Below are 20494 nucleotides of genomic sequence, written 5' to 3' on the forward strand. Positions count from 1 at the left end.
ACGAAGTAAAGTTGTAGTTTATAATGTTGCTACCAAACGTAGAATCTAAAATAGCGGGCTCGCCAATCAAATGTAGGATTCGTCGCCGTTATTGTCTGAAAACTACTGGTAACCCTGTTTGTTTCATTGTGACCGCTGCACAGGCCTGTGGTCCTTTGACCTTACTGTGACCCAGCTCCTCCAGGAAAACATCTGTGAGTCCGAGCGCGGCGTGGTGAATGGCGTCCAGAGCTCCATGAACTACCTGATGGACCTCCTGCACTTCATCATGGTCATCTCCGCACCACAGCCTCAGCACTTTGGCATCCTCGTCATCATCTCTGTGTTATTCATCACGGCCGGACATACAATGTACTTTCTCTACGCTCGAAAAGCCAAGAGAAAACACCATCCAAACACATAAAAAATACTCATCTTGTAGGATGTATATATTTTTTTCCATGTGCTACATTTGTGAATGTGGTGCTCACAAAATGAATGCCTATAAGGGTCTGCTCTGGAGTCAGATGATATTTGCAGTGCCTAGGCAACATCACAGTGCTTCGAACTGCTTCAATCTGACACTCACTGTATGCCATCCCAGCACGACATGTGCCATGCATGCTTCTCACAAGCTCCATTGCTTTCATAACATTCTCAAAAGGTGTTACGGAAGCCCACAACTCAGTTCAAGAGGAACGGAGCAGGATACGTCTCCTATATGGGGGTAGCAACAGGTTCAGATGTGAACGCATACATCTTCAACAACAGAATCACAGAGAACGCATACTGGACGAAGTGTCCTGAGTAGTACAAGGTTACGTATAGAGTAGGTTCTGACATTTTAGCTAAATAAATCATCAAGGAACAATTTCGAGCAGACTTGAAAACTACTGTAATGCATTAGTATGTTTTACCCGTCCAGCTGCAAATCATTAAAAAACCCTCCTCACTTGAGTATGTGGTGCAATCCTCTTTTTCTGGATGAAATGCATAGGCAAAGCTGATGACAGATTTTCTTTACATCACTATTTCACAAATATTCTTTTCATCAATACGTAACTGGTCAAGTACAGAATGTACTCTACATGCAAGTACAATGTGTCAATTTTTAAATTATACAATTATTTAACTTATTGCATTAATATGTTATCTTCATTTTGAAATGCAGTGATTGACATTGCTGTCTTAAAAATAATGTATTATAATAAGGTCAAGTCTTAAAATACAAATGCATATTTTAGATATTATAAATGAAAACATCACCATATATTTACCTCAAAACATCTTGTACATAAAGAAAATGTTTCCCTTTGAGATGTACAGATGAAGATACATAAAAATGTCCAATTCATTTCTCTAACAACATTTCAGTATGTCAATGTATCATCTGCACCCACAGTTTATTTCTCCGAAATGCCGCGCCAGCAGTACATTATGCTTTTATTGTTTTTATAGAATTTAGAATATGTTAATTCATTTGGTTGTCTTTTCATGTATCTGATTGTTCCTGATGAAATAAATCTGCTCTCATGAAACACTGAATATACTGTACTGTAGCTCCGGATTTGTGCTACTCCTATTAAATAGGTTTGCCTCTTGGAAAAAAAGTATTAGAAAGGATTTCCACACAGAAATAGCAAGTAAATTCGTTTTTACTTTATTATATTTGGAGTAAGAATAAACACCAAAAACAGTAAGCAGGCAGGCCTCTGGCTGGCCTGATATGCACCCATGTTTCAGGTGAAACCCTGATTCACCTCTGAAAATGTTGGAGGAAGGATCTGTCCCTTTTGCTGAATCTGACTCCGAGTCCTGTGACTGGCACTGTGTATACTGGGTGCTATAGAGTGTGTCAGGACATTACCAGCTCGCTTTGATCAATGTACCGCACCATGCTATCATGCTAACCATCTGACCCAGAATGTCATGTGCTGCATTGGGATTGGATGGACAGGGGCCTAGGCCAGTGTTTCCCAACCAGGGGTACGCGTACCACTAGGGGTACGCGAGCACACTGAAGGGGGTACTTGGAAAAATGTCATTTTAACAAATGCATGGAGCATAGTCACACTGGAATAGAAAAAGTGATGTAAAACACAAGTTAGGGGGTACTCGTGGCACAACAAAAAGGCTCAGGGGGTACATGAGACAAAAAAGGTTGGGAAACACTGGCCTAGGCAATAGAGGGGCTGTCACGCTGTGTGTGAACAGTGTGTGTGTCGGGGACAATATGGTTTGAATGTGAACCTCATACCTATTCACCAATTTCCTTAATTTGGGAGCCCTATTAACCATTCATTTGTGGCGTTTCCACACAGCGAGAATGGAGAAACAGAGGAGGTAAAGGGAAGGGAACAGAGGAGGGATGAGGGAAAATGACATTAATGAATAAACTAATTTCTTTCTGTAGCAGTGTGGAGATTAAATGTTTCTTAACCAAGATAAAAAAACCAATACTAATGTAGATACCAACTACACCACTAGAGAGAAGTGTTTTCCCTTCTAGAAAGTAAATGCATCAAAGCACACAGGTTTTTAAGGACAACAGAGACGGAACAAGGGCGAACCACTGAATTGTTAGTTTTTAATGATTTAGAAGTTTTATAAAAAACAAAATATTCAAATGACAACACAGACAAGGAGGGGGGGGGGGGACGGACGACGACGACACACGACGACATATGCACCGGGATGAGGCAAGATGGTCTACAGATTCCCGGACCCCTGGATTTTCAATTACAAAACGTACACTGCACACAATTAACAAAGCAAATAAAATAAACACAATATGCATGCAAGGAGGAGAAAGCACACTCTGGCACACTCAATATTTTAGGCAGTTCTATTACGCAATCTTGCACAGTGCACCTTTAAGGAATTATGTTTCAATATGTTCTGAATGAAATTGGAATTTTGTATTCAACAGTGTGACATTTGGGAATTAGACATGTATAATAATAATAATAATGCTTGCATTGAATGCAGGGCAGCCATGGCCTAGTGGTTATAGAGTTGGTCTTTCAATCTAAGGATTCCCGGTTCAAATCCCCCTCTGACCATGGCAGAAGTGCCCTTGAGCAAGGCACCTAACCCCACATTGTAAGTTGTTTCGAATTAAATGAAAGCATCAGCTAAGTGTAATTAATTTAGTTTTTTTGCAGGTACCTATGAGGGTGACCATTTCATGAGGTGGAAATGTAAGTTTTGTGCATTCTCCTGCAATGGGAAAAGTTGAATACTACAGCATTATAAAGAGCGCCATGGACATCACCGGATAGGTTCTGGACTAGTCTGCATTTATACAGCTGTCTGAAAGGATCTGCACACTGCTTGCAAAAGACTTAATTTATTGGGAGCAACGTTTCGATCATTCGATCTTCTTCAGGCATGTTGCCAACATGCCAACATGCCTGAAGAAGATCGAATGATGATTGTATTATTCCATTTAACCGACATTGAATGGAATTTCATTATTTAGTTTACTTGGTAGTTAATAAAAGTTATTCATTTGATTGCATTTTGTCTGTTATTGCATTGTGTACGTACGGAATCAACTTACTTAGAACATTTGCCTTAAACCGAGTTGTGTGCCCCTTGTGTGTTGACAGTCACAGTGAGCAGTCCAGTCTCATATCTAGAAGGCATCTGATTAAATTGACTGCCTTACTATACTGCCAATCACAACGTGTACAAGTACTCCTATTAGTCTTGGTCTTTCGCAAGTCAATGTAGAATACTAAGATTGATATCCAAATCATATGAGACCGATTAATTTATTACATTTTTGATTTATTAATTATGACTTATATAAGTCATCATTGATAAATCTCCCAAAACGCGACTGTACCTACATATTTTGGTTACCCATGGTGTGAGGATTTATTCTTCGAGCCCATTAATGTAATCTCAGTTGCATAACTGCAATGGTATCTACATCAAATAACTCATCAATTACTTCCTGGACAGCAGAACATTTTGAAACATGTAGAATTGTTTGCAAGCAAAACTATAAAGATGCCAATTGGCGTTTAATTGCCTCTCTATAGTCATACTCTGATTCAGTCTCATAATCAAATGAAGGTGATGCCTCATTATCATAAACACAGTCCTCACAGTCCAACGTTTCGATCATTCGATCTTCTTCAGGCATCTTGATGCCTGAAGAAGATCGAATGATCGAAACGTTGCTCCCAATAAATTAAGTCTTTTGCAAGCAGTGTGCAGATCCTTTCCCGCTCCTACATGTGACAGTTTTTTGATCTGGCACCTGCTGATGCTTTTTTGCTGGATGTGCGCACTTTCCACTACACTCTACAGCTGTCTGAAAACCTTTCAATCCCAAAATCAGCTTGGGTTTCATTCATTAGAACATGGGGAAAATGATAGCGATATTGTGACAAAGTTGTGCTATGATTTATGTACATTCTCTGAGCCTTTTGACATTACCAAACATTTTGCTCATCTTAAGACTCATTTAAGGAACAAGGAAACTGTTAAATGCCCATTTGCTGATTGCTCTTTTAAGTCCAATGTGCTGTCAAATGTAACTGCCCATAGAAGCCGCTGTCATAGGTTTTCCACCTTACATAGTTTAAGACCAGAAATTATTGTTCACCATTAACTTACCAATACTGTGGAAGAAGAGGACTGTGTTTATGATAATGAGGCATCACCTTCATTTGATTATGAGACTGAATCAGAGTATGACTATAGAGAGGCAATTAAACGCCAATTGGCATCTTTATAGTTTTGCTTGCAAACAATTCTACATGTTTCAAAATGTTCTGCTGTCCAGGAAGTAATTGATGAGTTATTTGATGTAGATACCATTGCAGTTATGCAACTGAGATTACATTAATGGGCTCGAAGAATAAATCCTCACACCATGGGTAACCAAAATATGTAGGTACAGTCGCGTTTTGGGAGATTTACCAATTATGACTATAATAAGTCATAATTAATAAATCAAAAATTTAATAAATGAATCAGTCTCATATGATTTGGATATCAATCTCAGTATTCTACAATGAATTGCGAAAGACCAACACTAATAGGAGTACTTCTACACGTTGTGATTGGCAGTAGAGTAACCCAAGTAAAAAAAAAGTGTACTTAATATATACTTAATAAGTACGTTTTATTGTATTTAAAGTGTACTTCAAAAGTGTGTATTTAAAGAATGTTATTTTGGGACAACTTATAGTATACTTAAATGTACTTGAAATATAATTAAGTAGAGCTTAAACACATTTTAAGTTGAGTTTTTTGTACTTAAATTAAACTTTGTATAAGTGTACTTAATATACTAAAAATATATTTAACTTTAAGTACATTATAAGTATACTAACCAAGTCACTTTAAAATGTGTTTAATGTTTACTTTAGCATGCGGATAAGTGCATTTTAAGTACATTAGAAATCTATTTTAACGTCATGAGAAAGTACTTTATAGTATACTGCAGAAGTACATAATTAAGTTGTGTTATTTTGGGACAACTTATAGTATACTTAAATACACTTGAAATATAATTAAGTAGAGCTTAATCACATTTTAAGTTGACTTTTTTGTACTAAAATCAAACTTTGTACAAGTGTACTTAGTATACTAAAAACATACTTAATTTTAAGTACATTATAAGTATACTAACCAAATCACTTTAAAATGTGTTTAATGTGAACTTTAGCATGTGGATAAGTGCATTTTAAGTACATTAGAAATCTATTTCAATGTCATGAGAAAGTACTTTATAGTATACTGCAGAAGTACATACTTAAGTTGTGTTATTTTGGGACAACTTATAGTATACTTAAATACACTTGAAATATAATTAAGTAGAGCTTAATCACATTTTAAGTTGACTTTTTTGTACTAAAATCAAACTCTGTACAAGTGTACTTAATATACTAAAAACATACTTACTTTAAGTACATTTCAAATATATTCACAAAAATCGCTTTAAGTACATTTTAAGTGTATTGACTCTAAATGTATTTTAAGTATACTACAAGTAGATTTTACTTTAAGCACATTTCAAATATATTTATTTTAAGTACACTTTAAATATATTTCAAAAGTATATGAAAAAAACATTAATGTAATCACCAGTTACTCATTTCCATTGTACATTGTCTTGTTCACAACCATCAGCCATTCACATGAACCTTCCTTTCACCTTCACTTCAGACAACAACCACTGCCTCAACCAGGATTCGAACCCACAATTCACTGAACCACAGACCTGCACTCTAACCACTAGACCACAACTACCTGTTCTTTGACAGGCACAATTACGTTCTTGAAGTAATAGTCTTGAGTAGTACACTTTAAGTATACTTTTATATACTTAATTATAATACTTAGAAATCATTGGTGGTGGTATGCTTTTATCGAATTAAAGACACTTTTACATGTTTAATTTGTGCACCAAAAAGTACACTTAAAGTGCACTTAATACACTAATAACACAGCTTAAGTACAGACTTCAGTATTGTGCTTAAAAGTTTAATAGGTAAGGCCTTACATGCCTTTTTAAGATCTGTTTGTGCTCTTCAATATGGTGTTTTTACCATGAAAATACATTAACAAAATGGAAGGTGGAAGGTTATTTAATGTTACAAAGCATAATGAATAAATAAGCCTAGGTTAAAATACACTAAAATGATGGTTTAAAAAAGTACCCAGGTGAAAAAAGTGTACTTAATATACTTAATAAGTATGTATTTTTGTATTTAAAAGTGTGTATTTAAAGAATGTTATTTTGGGACAACTTATAGTATACTTAAATACACTTGAAATATAATTAAGTAGAGCTTTAACACATTTTAAGTTGACTTTTTGGTACTAAAAATCAAACTTTGTACAAGTGTACTTAATATACTAAAATCATACTTAACTTTAAGTACGTTTCAAATATTCTTTCTAATACCAAACTTTAGCACATTACTTTTAAAATACAAATACACTTAAAATACACTTAAAATATACTACACTAACAGTATGTTTTCAAATACAACACTTAAGCACATTACTTTAAAAATACAAATACACTTAAAATACACTTGAAGTGGTTCAAGACAACAAGAAAAATAACATAAAATCTTTATAAGTGAGTACATTTCATTAAAGACAATTAATATTAGTGTCAAAAAGGCAATATAGTAAGTATGCAAAAAAATATGCATATTTGTAAAGGTCGTAAAATAAAGTTTAGGTATATATAACTGATAATGTATATTTTCTAACACTATGTTTGAGTACATTTTTTAAGAACAAAGTTTAATACATTAAACTAGCAGTACATTTTCTAATACCATACATTACTATAATGGTGTACTGTGTATGATTTTTTGTAGTTTATTTCCAAAATTCATGCTGGAAAAAGGGGAGTCATTCATCATCATCATAAATTGAGGTTCTTGTCCATGTTCCAGATATAGACATTTTTTGCTAGGAAAATGACTGTACTTTGGCCAGTAATTAGTTTATTTATTTTGTAAATATAGTTACAATACATTTAAATACACAACACTAATAGTGTATTTTCTAAAAACAATCTTTAGCACATTACTTTAAAAATACAAATGTACTTAAAATACATTTAAATACAATACACTAATAGTGTATTTTATAACACTACACTTTAACACATTACTTTTAAAATATAAATGTACTTAAAATAGACTTAAAATGGAATATACTAATAGTATATTTAACAATACCACACTTAAGCACATTACTTTAAAAATACAAATGTATTTACAATACATTTAAATACAATACACTAATAGTGTATTTTTTAATAAAACACTTTAGCACATTACTTTTAAAATACAAATGTACTTAAAATAGACTTTAAATAGAATATACTAATAGTATATTTAACAATACCACACTTTAGCACATTACTTTAAAAATACAAATGTATTTACAATACATTTAAATACAATACACTAATAGTGTATTTTATAATACTACACTTTAACACATTACTTTTAAAATACAAATGTACTTAAAATAGACTTAAAATTGAATATACTAAAAGTATATTTAACAGTACCACACTTAAGCACATTACTTTAAAAATACAAATGTACTTACAATACATTTAAATACAATACACTAATAGTGTATTTTATAATACTACATTTAAGTACATAACTTTTAAAATACAAAGATACTTAAAATACACTTAAAATATAATACACTAATAGTATACTTTATAATGCTACACTTTAGCACATTACTTTTAAAATACAAATGTACTTAAAATACATTTAAATAGAATATACTAATAGTATATTTAACAATACCACACTTTAGCACATTACTTTAAAAATACAAATGTATTTACAATACATTTAAATACAACACACTAATAGTGTATTTTATAATACTACACGTTAACACATTACTTTTAAAATACAAATGTACTTTAAATAGACTTAAAATGGAATATACTACTAGTATAATTAACAATACTACACGTTAACACATTACTTTTAAAATACAAATGTACTTAAAATATATTTAAATACAATACAATAATAGTGTATTTCATAACACTACACTTAAGTACATGACTTTTAAAATACAATTGTACTAACAATACATTTAAATACAATACACTAATAGTGTATTTTATAATACTACACTTAAGTACATAACTTTTAAAATACAAAGATGATTAAAATACACTTAAAATATAATACACTAACAGTATACTGTATAATGCTACACTTTAGCACATTACTTTTAAAATACAAATGTACTTAAATTAGACTTAAAATACAATATACTAATAGTATATTTGACAATACTACACTTTAGCACATTACTTTTAAAATACAAATGTACTTACAATACATTTAAATACAATACATTAATAGTGTACTTTATAATACTACACTTAAGTACATAACTTTTAAAATGCAAAGATACTTAAAATACACTTAAAGTATAATACACTAATAGTATACTTTATAATGCTACACTTTAGCACATTACTTTTAAAATACAAATATACTTGAAATACATTTAAAATATAATACACTAATAGTATATTTGACAATACTACACTTAGCACATTACTTTTAAAATACAAATATACTTAAAATACATTTAAAGTACAATACACTAACAGTATATTTTATAAAACTATATTTAAGTACATAACTTTAATAATACAAATTATTTTAAAATATATTTAAAATACACTTAACTATAAGTATATTTTTAAATACCATACTTAAGTACTGTACTTGATAAGTAGAGTGTACTTAAAATATACTTTCAGAAAATTAAATATATTTAAAGTACACTTAAGTACACATTTTTTTGACCTGGGAAGGCAGTCAATTTAATCAGATGCCTTCTAGATATGAGACTGGACTGCTCACTGTGACTGTCAACACACAAGGGGCACACAACTTGGTTTAAGGCAAATGTTCTAAGTAGGCCTAAGTTGATTCCGTACGTACACAATGCAATAACAGACAAAATGCAATCAAATGAATAACTTTTATTAACTACCAAGTAAACTAAATAATGAAATTCCATTCAATGTCGGTTAAATGGAATAATACAATCATAAGGCACAAATATTATAAAACAAGGAAGGAAAATAAAAGAAGAAGAAAAGAGGGGAAAAGAGAGAGGCTTCTAGCCTGTGTGTGTGTGTGTGTGTGTGTGTGTGTGTGTGTGTGTGTGTGTGTGTGTGTGTGTGTGTGTCTGTGTGCGTGCGCGTGTGTCCCTTGTGGACACGAAATGGTGGACCAAACGCGTGTGTGTGTGTTTGGTCAAGCCAAGCTAACATTGGCTACAGAAAGTCCAGGCAGAACAAAAGGCTATGGTAGCTAGTGGCTACCTAGTCCAAGGTAATAGCAGGTAGAGCTAGCTCTTGGTGAGGCTAGGGGCCCGCAACGGTGTCTGGGATTTCTGTAATTAATGTACGCTATTCCGAATGGAAGAGAGAGAGAGAGAACCGAGACAGAGCAGGGAGTGAGAGACGGGGTTGTCTAGAGCGATATCGATAGTCGTTCCTACTACAAATATGCAACTCACATGTGGGGAAATATTGTTTAGGTATGAGAATGTACACAGTGCTGGCTGGCGTTAGCTAGCATGAGCTCAGAAAGCTTGCAAAGGGGGCGCTGTTGCGCAGCGCGCTAAGCCCCCCACATTTGGGCTTGCATGCCCACCTACGGGGACCCCGGTTCGAGTCCGACCGGGGTCATTTCCCGATCCTCCCCTGTCTCTCTGTCCCATTTGCTTCCTGTCACCATCTTCAACTGTCCTGTCAAATAAAGGCATAAAAGCCACTCCCAGTCCAGGTCTCTGCGGTCTTCTGAAAAGGACAATCTCATCATCCCCTGAGCCAGACTCCGTACTGTTGGTGACAGAGCTTTTTGTGTTGCTGCCCCCACGCTCTGGAACAGTCTACCTCCCAACATACGCCAGGCCCCCACACTGGCTACGTTCAAGAAGCACCTGAAATCACATCTATTCACAGAGGCATATGGACTTTAACTTCACTGGCCCTTCCCCTGCCCCTTCACCCCCCCAATGTAAAGCGACCTTGGGTTCCTTGAAAGGCGCTATATAAAACCAAGTTATTATTATTATTATTATTAAAAATATATTTTTTGTAAAAAAAAGAAAGCTTGCAGAGAGCACAGGACAATTAATGACTGTCTGGACAGTGCAGTGAAAGTTATACACTCAAATTGTACCGAGAGGCACAGGAGATGTCCTGGGGTTTCTACAAGCGTGATTATTCGAGAGAGAGTTTAGTTTAGTTTAGTTTAGTTTATTTAGTTTAGTTCAACAGGGACCATGCACAATACACATTGATTACAGAAGTAAAAAGATGGCTTGTGCCAGATTATAGCTATATAGCTAATTTCCATCTGCAGTCCCTGGACAGGTAAAACAAATATTAAAATACAATAACATAGACAAGATATAAACAAGTAAGCATATCCATAGGCCATAGGTCAAACACACACACACACACACACACACACACACACACACACACACACACACACACACACACACACACACACACACACACACACACACACACACACACACACACACACACATTAAAATGGCATACAGTGTGAGTCATATTTTAAACACAGAGAGAGAGAGAGAGAGAGAGAGAGGGAGAGAGAAAGAGAGAGAGGGAGAGAGAAGTGGTGCCTGTGTCAGTAAGGACAGCTTAAGGGGGATTCATACTTGTCGTGACTGGCGCTACCCTCCTTCATACTTCACTCGCGACCTCACTCGCGCCGTCACGTGACCCAAAATGACGTCACACGCCGTGGCGCGAGCTGCCGTGTCGCGACGTCGTGCACCCCACATTTTTTGTAACTTGTCGTGCGCCACCAGCGACCACGCAGGTAGGCAGACAAAGCAGGAGTTGCGAAGAGAGGCTACAACTACTGTAGGCTACTACAGAATGGATCCTGTATCATTTTGAGGATAATAAAATGTCCTAGAGAGTTATTTTATCTTCTCTCTTAAATGTTGTTCAGTGAAACAATTGTTTACTTTGTTCAGAAGCACGTTGTGTTCGGCGATCTATTTATAAATTCTGCCGCCAGAACAATGCTCTCACATGGTCTTGGAATGATCTGGCAATGTAGGCTACAACAAAAAATATATGTTTCAATGTGGTAAGTCACAAGTCAGACGTTCAGTAGCCCTACAGCAGCCGTGTTTGGCTTTCTATTTTATACATCCGTAGAACTCACGCTGCGAGTTGCGAAAAATACTGCCGTTTCTCTCATGAACAGCAGAGGGCACTTCCGACAATGCGAGCGAAAGCGCTTTTGAAGTATGAATAGTCTGTCGCAAGTGATGACGTCATTAATGGTTCTCGCGCCACACGCGCCAAAGTGCGCACGTGAAGTATGCAGAGCCCTTTATGCTGTGGAGATTAGCAGATGGCTAGCTAATCAAGGCCTGTTGAGGCCGTACAGTAACAAAATAACAAACAGGCGCACGCACAGAGTTTTAATAACTGCACGATCGCATTCGAGAGGTTCACAGAGCGTTCCGAACATTAATATGCGTCCAGACAATACTTGAAAACACTCCGATCATTTCGAATGAGACGTAGCACCTAGTAAACACCCGGTGAAGTTAGTGATAGCAGGTTGCTAACTAAACAGAAGTGGAGACAGAAGGGAATCAGACATGTATATGAACATCAGCTAAGCTTACTTCAAAACATACACCGTTCAAAAGTTTGGGGTCACCTTCATTTTTCCAGTTATTTGTTTGCAATTCAAGTCACAAACATCTTTTGAATAGCTTGAAATGGAATAATGGAAAGTACTGAACAGCCACAGGTGAAAAAAGGTTTGATTACCCATAAAATTGGTTAAACTGGACAGAAGAGTGAAATCTAACCAAGCTTTTTCACCCATTTATTACATAGAAATACGTGTTTTAGTCAATTTTCTACATATATTTCTTTGGTTTATCAGAGAATGCATGGCACTATTGGAAAGCTCAGTGTCTGCCCTTTCCAATGGTAGGTGTATGACATTTGTTGAGTTGCCACCTCGTCCACAAATTCAAGTCAAAGTAGCTGCATGATTTTCTAGCCATCAGAATGAGCCTACTTATGAATGCATGATCCATTGTCTCAGCGATGTTTTAGTGTGCAAGCCAGTGCCATACATCGTTGGAAAGTGTAGATTCTCCTCTTTCAAATGATGTGTATATCATCCGGCATTGTATGAATTGACAGGAGCAGACATCAATTTTTTTGCATGCATGGGGCTCATAGAACTCATGGGCAATTCTGGACCTCATCTCATCCAAGGAATGAATCTGTAGAACCACAACTGGCTATTATTAATGCCAAAGGAGTCTACACTTTGATTAGTACACCAGACTAGACACTACCTTAGTAAAGGTACACTTTGATTAGTCAAAAGTTAGTGATACATTTTGGTTTGTCTATACAAGTAAATCCATTCAACAGTTACTTTTTCCAATATCAAATTGCTTATTTGTTGCATGCATTATTTTCAAGGAACAATTACTCTATACACTGATTTTATACCAGAACTGAAATTGAAAAGGAATAAGCTTAACTGTCAGAAAGAAGCATTGTGGGAGGAAAATGTGGTGACCCCAAACTTTTGACCGGTAGTGTATCTAAACTGACAGTAGAGTAATATGCCCAGATATGCCTACTGTGAACGATGGAAAGGCTTCCAGCCTTTTCAGGAGAGAGAGTGGTTATCCTCAGTTTGTGGATGACTTGTCCAGCAGCGCACGCAGTCTGTGGGTCCAAGGGTCCGATGCTCGCTCCAGCGAGACAGGAAGGTTTGGGAAAGGTTGCCCGCACAGTCCGGCCATGCGATGCTTTAGGCGTAAAGCTCTCAATTGGAGGTAACGGCCACGAGAACTGAACGCTTCTCATATTTCTTCCACTGTTGATTGGCCACCATGTTCCAGAGAATGAACTTGCCAGAGACTTGGTTTGTGGTCCTTGAACTGAAAGACATTATGGAACTGTTATCAAGCCCTTCTTTCACAACAGAAACCCTGCCTTACCTACAAAGCCAAAAACTCTGACCACAGACAGTTGCTCTAGAAACATTTCCCAGTACTAAGCTGCACCATAAACATCATTACATTGAACATTACCTCTCATCAAGAAATATGGGCCATTAACAGAATTTTGGACGATTAGGGTTGTGGCCAAACATTCATTCTTTAAGAAAGTAGTTCGCAACACTGGGAACTTCAAAAACGTTTTGCATACTTTGTCCACAAGGCATCAGCTTATGTTGTCATATTTTTTGGATATGCCAACTATGTTCAAGCCCAACATTGAGACTGGACGAGTATCGGTTGTGTCTGTGGCCATTTTAGATGCTATACCATTAGAGAGGCTATATGGAATAAGTTCCAAGGTCTGGACACTTGAGTCTTGCACTTTAAATGTCTGTATGAGCACTGTCTATGTCCATAATGTCTTAAGTCCATGTATAAGTACTGTCTATGTCTATACTGTCTATGTCCTTACCTAGATTAGTCTATGTCTGTATGGGAAAGCAAGAAATGTAATTTCAAATTCTTTGTATGACCAGTGCATGTAAAGAAATTGACAATAAAACCTACTTGACTTGACTACTTGACTTGACTGTTTCACTCGCCTCCGTTGCCTATGTGAAGGGTGCCAAGTATTCTAAAGGAATGATTCTTTCAGTTGGACAGACAAGTGGGTTGCCAGATTTCAGGAGAGTGTTGGAGATAATTGTTGTGAACGGCTGCATATCATTCATTTCGGAACTTTTTGCAGCAACCTTTGTAGAGCACCTCAGGTCTTACCAGCTCACCAAAAGGGACCATGTAGCAACTGTGGTTGTTGACCCTCAAGACTTGAACGACTACACACCCCTTGCTGCATATTCGTATGAGGCAAAGCTCGTCACCACTCCAAGGACCTTATAGAGCTCTTCAGCGTTGACGTCAACTTGTATGCGGCGGTTGGACTTCCGGTTCTATGGCGATTTTTTTACATTGCAACACGCCATAGAGATTCAGGTTTGGCAAAAATATAAGTTGCACGCCAACAACGAACATTAGCGTGTCCCCTCATCCCTTTCTCATTAGTGGAACGGATCGTATCATCATGTTGGTGTATTCACATGTTAAATCATGACGATTTTAATTCAATATTGCTAACCCCTTTCTGATCATTAAAACTTCCGAACTACATACTTTCCTTTGGTTGCCATGGGTACAACCCTCCGCACGTACATGACGTTAGATACAGGCGCCGCTTCTGTAGTCGCCAAAAGTTTCCGGGTTTAGCATATGGACGCAACATCGTATTTATGTCGAAGTTTGACACAAAATGATCAACCATGTCATACCTACAGCCTATTTTTAACACCCTCGACAGCTTGCGGGGGTTCGCTAAGCGCGTGCTTGCACTCGGAGCTTATTTGAAACTGGCCCCTATTCATTCCCAATGGGAGGCCGGAAGCCGATACGAACTAGGAAGTCCTTAAATGCTAACATGAAAGACTACAGTCTACTACATGCTTCCGCGTTACTGAAGAGCTCAATTGTTGCATTGAGGTAAGCTTTAACGTGCTTTTTGCGGGATGCTGCAACATTTTTCTTTGTCTGAGGTGCTGTTGAGGGTGACATGCAGTAATACAGAATTTCTCATTTAAACTAACTTGCTCTCTTTTGACTCAAAGGAAGATGATACATTTGTTGTTAACCCCTTTATTAGCCTGGCCATATATTGCAATGACCCTGTTTGTCTGCCCGTTTTCCACAGGGAGAACCAAACACCAACATGAGCTCGCTCTCTCATGCACTCTCTCTCATAATAATCTTTCTTATTTCCAACAGCATCTAGACAATTTTTGTATACATTTTTTTCTCTCTTTGTCTTAGCGTCTGTTTCAGTTTCAAAGATGCTCCTCCGAGTCTTTGTCTCCCCTTCAGAAATCAGGCATGTCACCCTGCCAGAAATTCTCTCTTCAGTTGACGAACTTAATGAACAGTTGTACAACAACTTGAGCCTCAGAGGCAACTTTGAATTACAATTTGAAGACCCGGATTTCGGAAATTAGCTCTGCAATTTAACAGACATTAAAGACCTTCCCACAGAGAAAGCCACCCTGAAAGTCCTCTTGACATTGTCTGAACTTTCTGACTCCACGTCAAACATAGCAAGCCCTAGTTCAGCCAGTGTCAGTTTCCCAAGTCAGCCCTCCACTTCTGTCAATTCCAAAGAATGGCCTGGGCCTTTCATCCTTCCAGAATTTACATATGACGTTGAGTTCCAACTCAGGGTTGCAAATGAGGCCAATGCCACTAATGGAACTCTATTGATAATTTCAAAGGGCATGAAAAGTGAGCTTCTAGACAAACTAGTCGATAGCATGATCAAAATAAAACCATATTCAGACAGAGATCAAATCAAAACCATAGCCAAAGCTCTAATTTTAGAGCATCCATGCCTGAGGGAGCCAGGATCTGCTGAAGGATGGTACAGGTGCAGATTAATTTTCAATCTGGGAAATTTCCGTCAGAAAATGGCTGCATCTGGATACCGAAGTCTCAGTCAACAAAATAAGGGAGACAACAGCGGCCGATCAAACGATTAAAAAAGGGTGAGGCATACTACTTTCCCGCTCTAAGTGAGGGACAAAGTGTGGCTCGAGCTGAGATCGCTCGCTCACTCAACGATGGCACTTTTAGTGCAAAAGCGGTATCCTGACCTACAATTACTGGATGAATTGATGGCTGACACATTCTACCAGCGATGACAGGAGATTATTGGTGATGAGCCACTCGTTGCTGCAGTCCTGGACCGATGGCCTGCATTATTCACTGAGCGGCAGGTGATTGTTTTCCATTTCCACTTTGTTCCAAAATCACATACTCTTTGCTGCATTAATTTACTGGTATTAATTTACGTTTCTTTCATTCTTGCTTTTTCTTTTTCATTTTTTTTGTCTATTTTAGAAAAGTGCAGAGTTCTCAAGAATCGTTACGAAAGACCTGATGGAAAACTTCCTCACAGGACTTGACTCGTATGTGCCCAGCCTCCTGCAGCTGTACAGGGGGCTGTGGGGTCGGACAGGAAGGTGGCACTGCAGGTCGTAATGGATTGTCTTCAAAAGCAAGTGAGTACTGGTACTCCGCGACAAATCACATTGCTTGCACGTAATACACTATGGCACTTCAGCCCCACAGACACATACCTTTTTCATACCCAGCAAAAGAATGATACTGCCAATGCAGATCTGCACACATACTGTGGCCAGACTCAGGTTTGTTTATGGAGAGCTTCTTGTTATTTGTAATGGATATTGTGGGCAGAGAAAGGGTTGATTACAAATGTTGCACTCCTAATGTGACACTCTGGCATTTTTGACATGGGTCCCAGTATCCTAGTGTAGCAGGACGCACCTGCGTTGGCAACATTTTGATCATTGATTGACAGCAAGTAGGCGGGCGTAAGGTTATAAACCTGGGGAGAGCGTTCTTCCTGTGCTGGCGTCTTCCTGTCAGACCGCTTGGGTTGGCAGACCCTGGCGTTCCTAGAGGTCATGAATGTGTAGGCCTTGTCTTGGAGTGTCGTCGTGAACGTGGTGTGTGACATTACGAGAAGAGCGTTGTGAAGTGAACTGGTAATCGAGACCAGGGTAAGTTGTGGCTCAGCACATACCCACACGATAAGACGCTCCTCTAGTCATGTTGTCTAAAACAAGGCGTTTTTCTGCTTCTACCCAGTAGCCTGTCTTGTGTGAACTACGCGTGTGTTATAAGTTGGGTAGGTTATGATACCTGCATAGTCTGCCTTTATATTAAGTAGCCTACTCTGGCAAATAAATGACGGAAAAATGTATTTTTGTAGTTCACACTCCAGCAGGACCAGGACCCGGTGGTGCCGTCTATCTGCTGTTTTGCCAGAGGAGGATTTTAGCTGTATTCTATTTCATGTATTTCCTGTCTGTGGCTGCATGGTGAGTATGGACATTCCATCATGTCGTGGATCCGTGGGCTGGCTGCATTGGATACTCAGCCTCTCCCACTGTCCTGTGAATGATTGTGGGTCTGTGCGCTCTGGCCGTCCAAATTAGCAGGTGAAGCTTCTAGTGGACGCACTAACCCGTGTGCTGTGTTTAATGTTTTGATTTCCTTTTGCTGTGTTTTGCATGTGTGTGTAACTACAGTTTTGCAGTGTTTCTTTGATTTTCATTTGTTTTGTAATTTGTGTGCATTTCTGTTTTATTTTTTCTGTTTGGGGATACTAGTGGCAGCATTCGCTATTAGCTGTGACCAGCCCTCTGAACGGCTCAAAGTGTGCTGTATGTTAAGTGTGAATGTGAGTGAGTCTTGTCCCTGCTCGTTTGCACGTGCTGTCTTATGTATGCATATTGCCTATATTTTATACAAATAATTTAACTAAGAATAAACTATTTAAACTGTGGGATCCCTGTCTGTCTCGGTACTAAGAACCCGTGTTGCCTTTCTGTTGAGTAAGGTAATTATTGGTGGTAAACTTTCATGTCTGCCCCTGGCGTAGTCGCTAGAAAACTTGTTAAGTCCACTCGGTTACACTAGTTAGACAGCGTGTTTCAAATTAAAGTTCAAGAGTTTATTTGCCATGTCAACAAAGTCAAACAAAGTTTGTGGCATATCCCAACATCAAATCAAATCATATACAAACAATGGACAAGAAGTGCATTTATGACTTAACCCCAAAAAAATTCTAACAAAAGGTTTCTCAATGGTTTACAGTCTACTATCTACAATACCACCCAATAACTTGTCCACATCAAATGTGTTAAATCCGTGCTTATTACAGCGATATGATTATTGTATCCCTCTACCAGGGAACATAGGATCCTTTTTCCAAAAAAGGGTTCTATGTTCTCCACTGCTTCAAAGTAGACTGCTACCACATGGCAAAGTGCAGGTTGCTGTTGCAACTGTGACAGGTTAGGTTTAGGGATAGTTTTGGTCAGGGCACAAATTTAAAACTCAGAAACATTGCATTACGACAGGTTAAGTTTATGGATGGTCTTGGGAAGGGCACAATTTGAAAACTTGGAAAAATACAATCCGGGGAATTTAGGACCCTTTTTTTCAAAAAAAGGGTTCTATGTTCCCCACTGCTTCAAAGTAGACTGCTGCCACATGGCAAAGTGCAGGTTGCTGTTGCAACTGTGACAGGTTAGGTTTAGGGATAGTTTTGGTCAGGGCACAAATTGCATTTCTGACAGGTTAGGTTTAGGGATGGTTTTGGGAAGGGCACAATTTGAAAACTTGGAAACATACAATGCGGGGAACATAGAACCCTTTTTGAGAAAAAGGGTGTTCCCCGCTCCCATACAAAGACAGGGGAACATAGGACCCGGGGAACATAGGAACGCTCCCGTACCCCGACATCATCCACAGACACAGAGGACAGACAAATTGCAGCTTCAATGTTACTCCCAACAGAACAGCAGCCTGGACTGGCATGGAGCTGCCCTTGATGGCTGGTCGCTGCACGCTCTGTAACATTGATAAGCCAATGGTCACTACTAGTTTACACGGACGGATAAAAAGGGTCTGTATGCTACGGATACGTACCAGATTGGATACAAAGTGATAAGATTTGCGCCGAATACCCAGTGATGTGGCAAGGCACGTCCGTTGCAAAGCTAAAGTAACAACCAAGAATATAGTGTTTGACTAATGATCATTACAGATAAGGATGCTGGCGATATGAGGCGGTAACGTCAAATTTACCTACCTCGCTAACGTTTTGGTGCGCAAATGTCAGCCCTGACTTAACTATGGGAGGGATAAATGGGAATCTCTTTTCATAGGTGATAGTTTTAGTGTGCTGTGTTTTTTTTTTACTAACAATATGTGGACTTTGGGCTCACTTTTATTGCTGTGCTTTTAACTAATTGGCTTGCTGTGTAAATCACCTGTGATTAAGAGACTTGGCTCTCGTTAGCCATCATAGTATTTTCACCTGTGTGATTAGGGTAACATTGACTCCCCTTGATGTCAATCAGACTGCATCCAATCCAGTGACTGTTCCACTTTCATGCCCCTCCCCCTTTCTAAAGTGAACTGAGTATTTAAGCAGGTAGTTTGGACCAGACAACAGAGAGCAGCGCTTAGAGAGAGGAGCTCACTGAAGCAGAGCTGTGACGAGACCAGAGGCAACCGAGACCGGCACTCAGCAGCAGAAAGACGGGGGTTCAGTCGAGCCGGACCGACCGACCGACCGAACGAGACGTAACAAACCGAACCGAACGATACAGCTCGAAAGTCAACCTCCACTGTAAACGTGAGAACCCCAGGGTGTGCTGAGTGAAGAACTTTCTAAATACAAAACCTAGTAATTGTGTGGCTCTATTTCCAGTTGGAGAACTCTGCCCCCTCCCGGCGACTCAGGGTCTTTCTCAAAACCTAGGCCAGTGTCCTTCCAAGTGTATCAGCCTAATTAGTCACGCCCAGTGATTGGATACTTTTTGGTGAACTCTACAGAATATCCAATCACTGTGTGTGACTAATAAAGGGTATCATATCACTGGGCGTGACTAATTAGGCTGATACACTTGGAAGGACACTGGCCTAGGCTTTGAGAAAGACCCACAGACTGCAGTGATCCTGAAGTTGCTCGTGGCTGTCCGACTTCTTGATGTACCTCCTGCCTCGGCCACGGCGGGGAGGCTTTTCCTCCTTAGGTCTGTGTTGGAGCAGGGCATGATCAGTGTGTGACAGGAGTCGCACCGTTACTCCAACAGAGCCAACTGGGTCAGACATTCAAAACAGTGAACTCTGGACTGCTCACATGAACTCTCAACTGCCTATCTGGTTATTTTAAATTGTGAAGAAAATTAAATTGAAAGTCATTTGGAAAACTGTGTGGCTGTGATTCTGTGTCTTGGCATTCAACATTTTGGTTTTAGAAGGGTCAAACCCCTGACACAAACACTTCACTATCGCACCA

The 20494-nt window shown here is 38.4% G+C and overlaps 1 long non-coding RNA gene across 1 annotated transcript; it reads left to right on the top strand.

Moving 5' to 3' along the window:
* The first annotated feature begins 16209 nt into the window (after window positions 1–16209).
* LOC134444375 (uncharacterized) lies at window positions 16210–17968 on the top strand. The gene is made up of 3 exons (XR_010033945.1): window positions 16210–16373; window positions 16498–16658; window positions 17393–17968. It is a non-coding gene; the product is annotated as an uncharacterized LOC134444375 (long non-coding RNA).
* The last annotated feature ends 2526 nt before the right edge of the window (window positions 17969–20494 follow it).

This window comes from Engraulis encrasicolus, unplaced genomic scaffold, assembly GCF_034702125.1.
Source record: "Engraulis encrasicolus isolate BLACKSEA-1 unplaced genomic scaffold, IST_EnEncr_1.0 scaffold_531_np1212, whole genome shotgun sequence".
Taxonomy (NCBI): domain Eukaryota; kingdom Metazoa; phylum Chordata; class Actinopteri; order Clupeiformes; family Engraulidae; genus Engraulis; species Engraulis encrasicolus.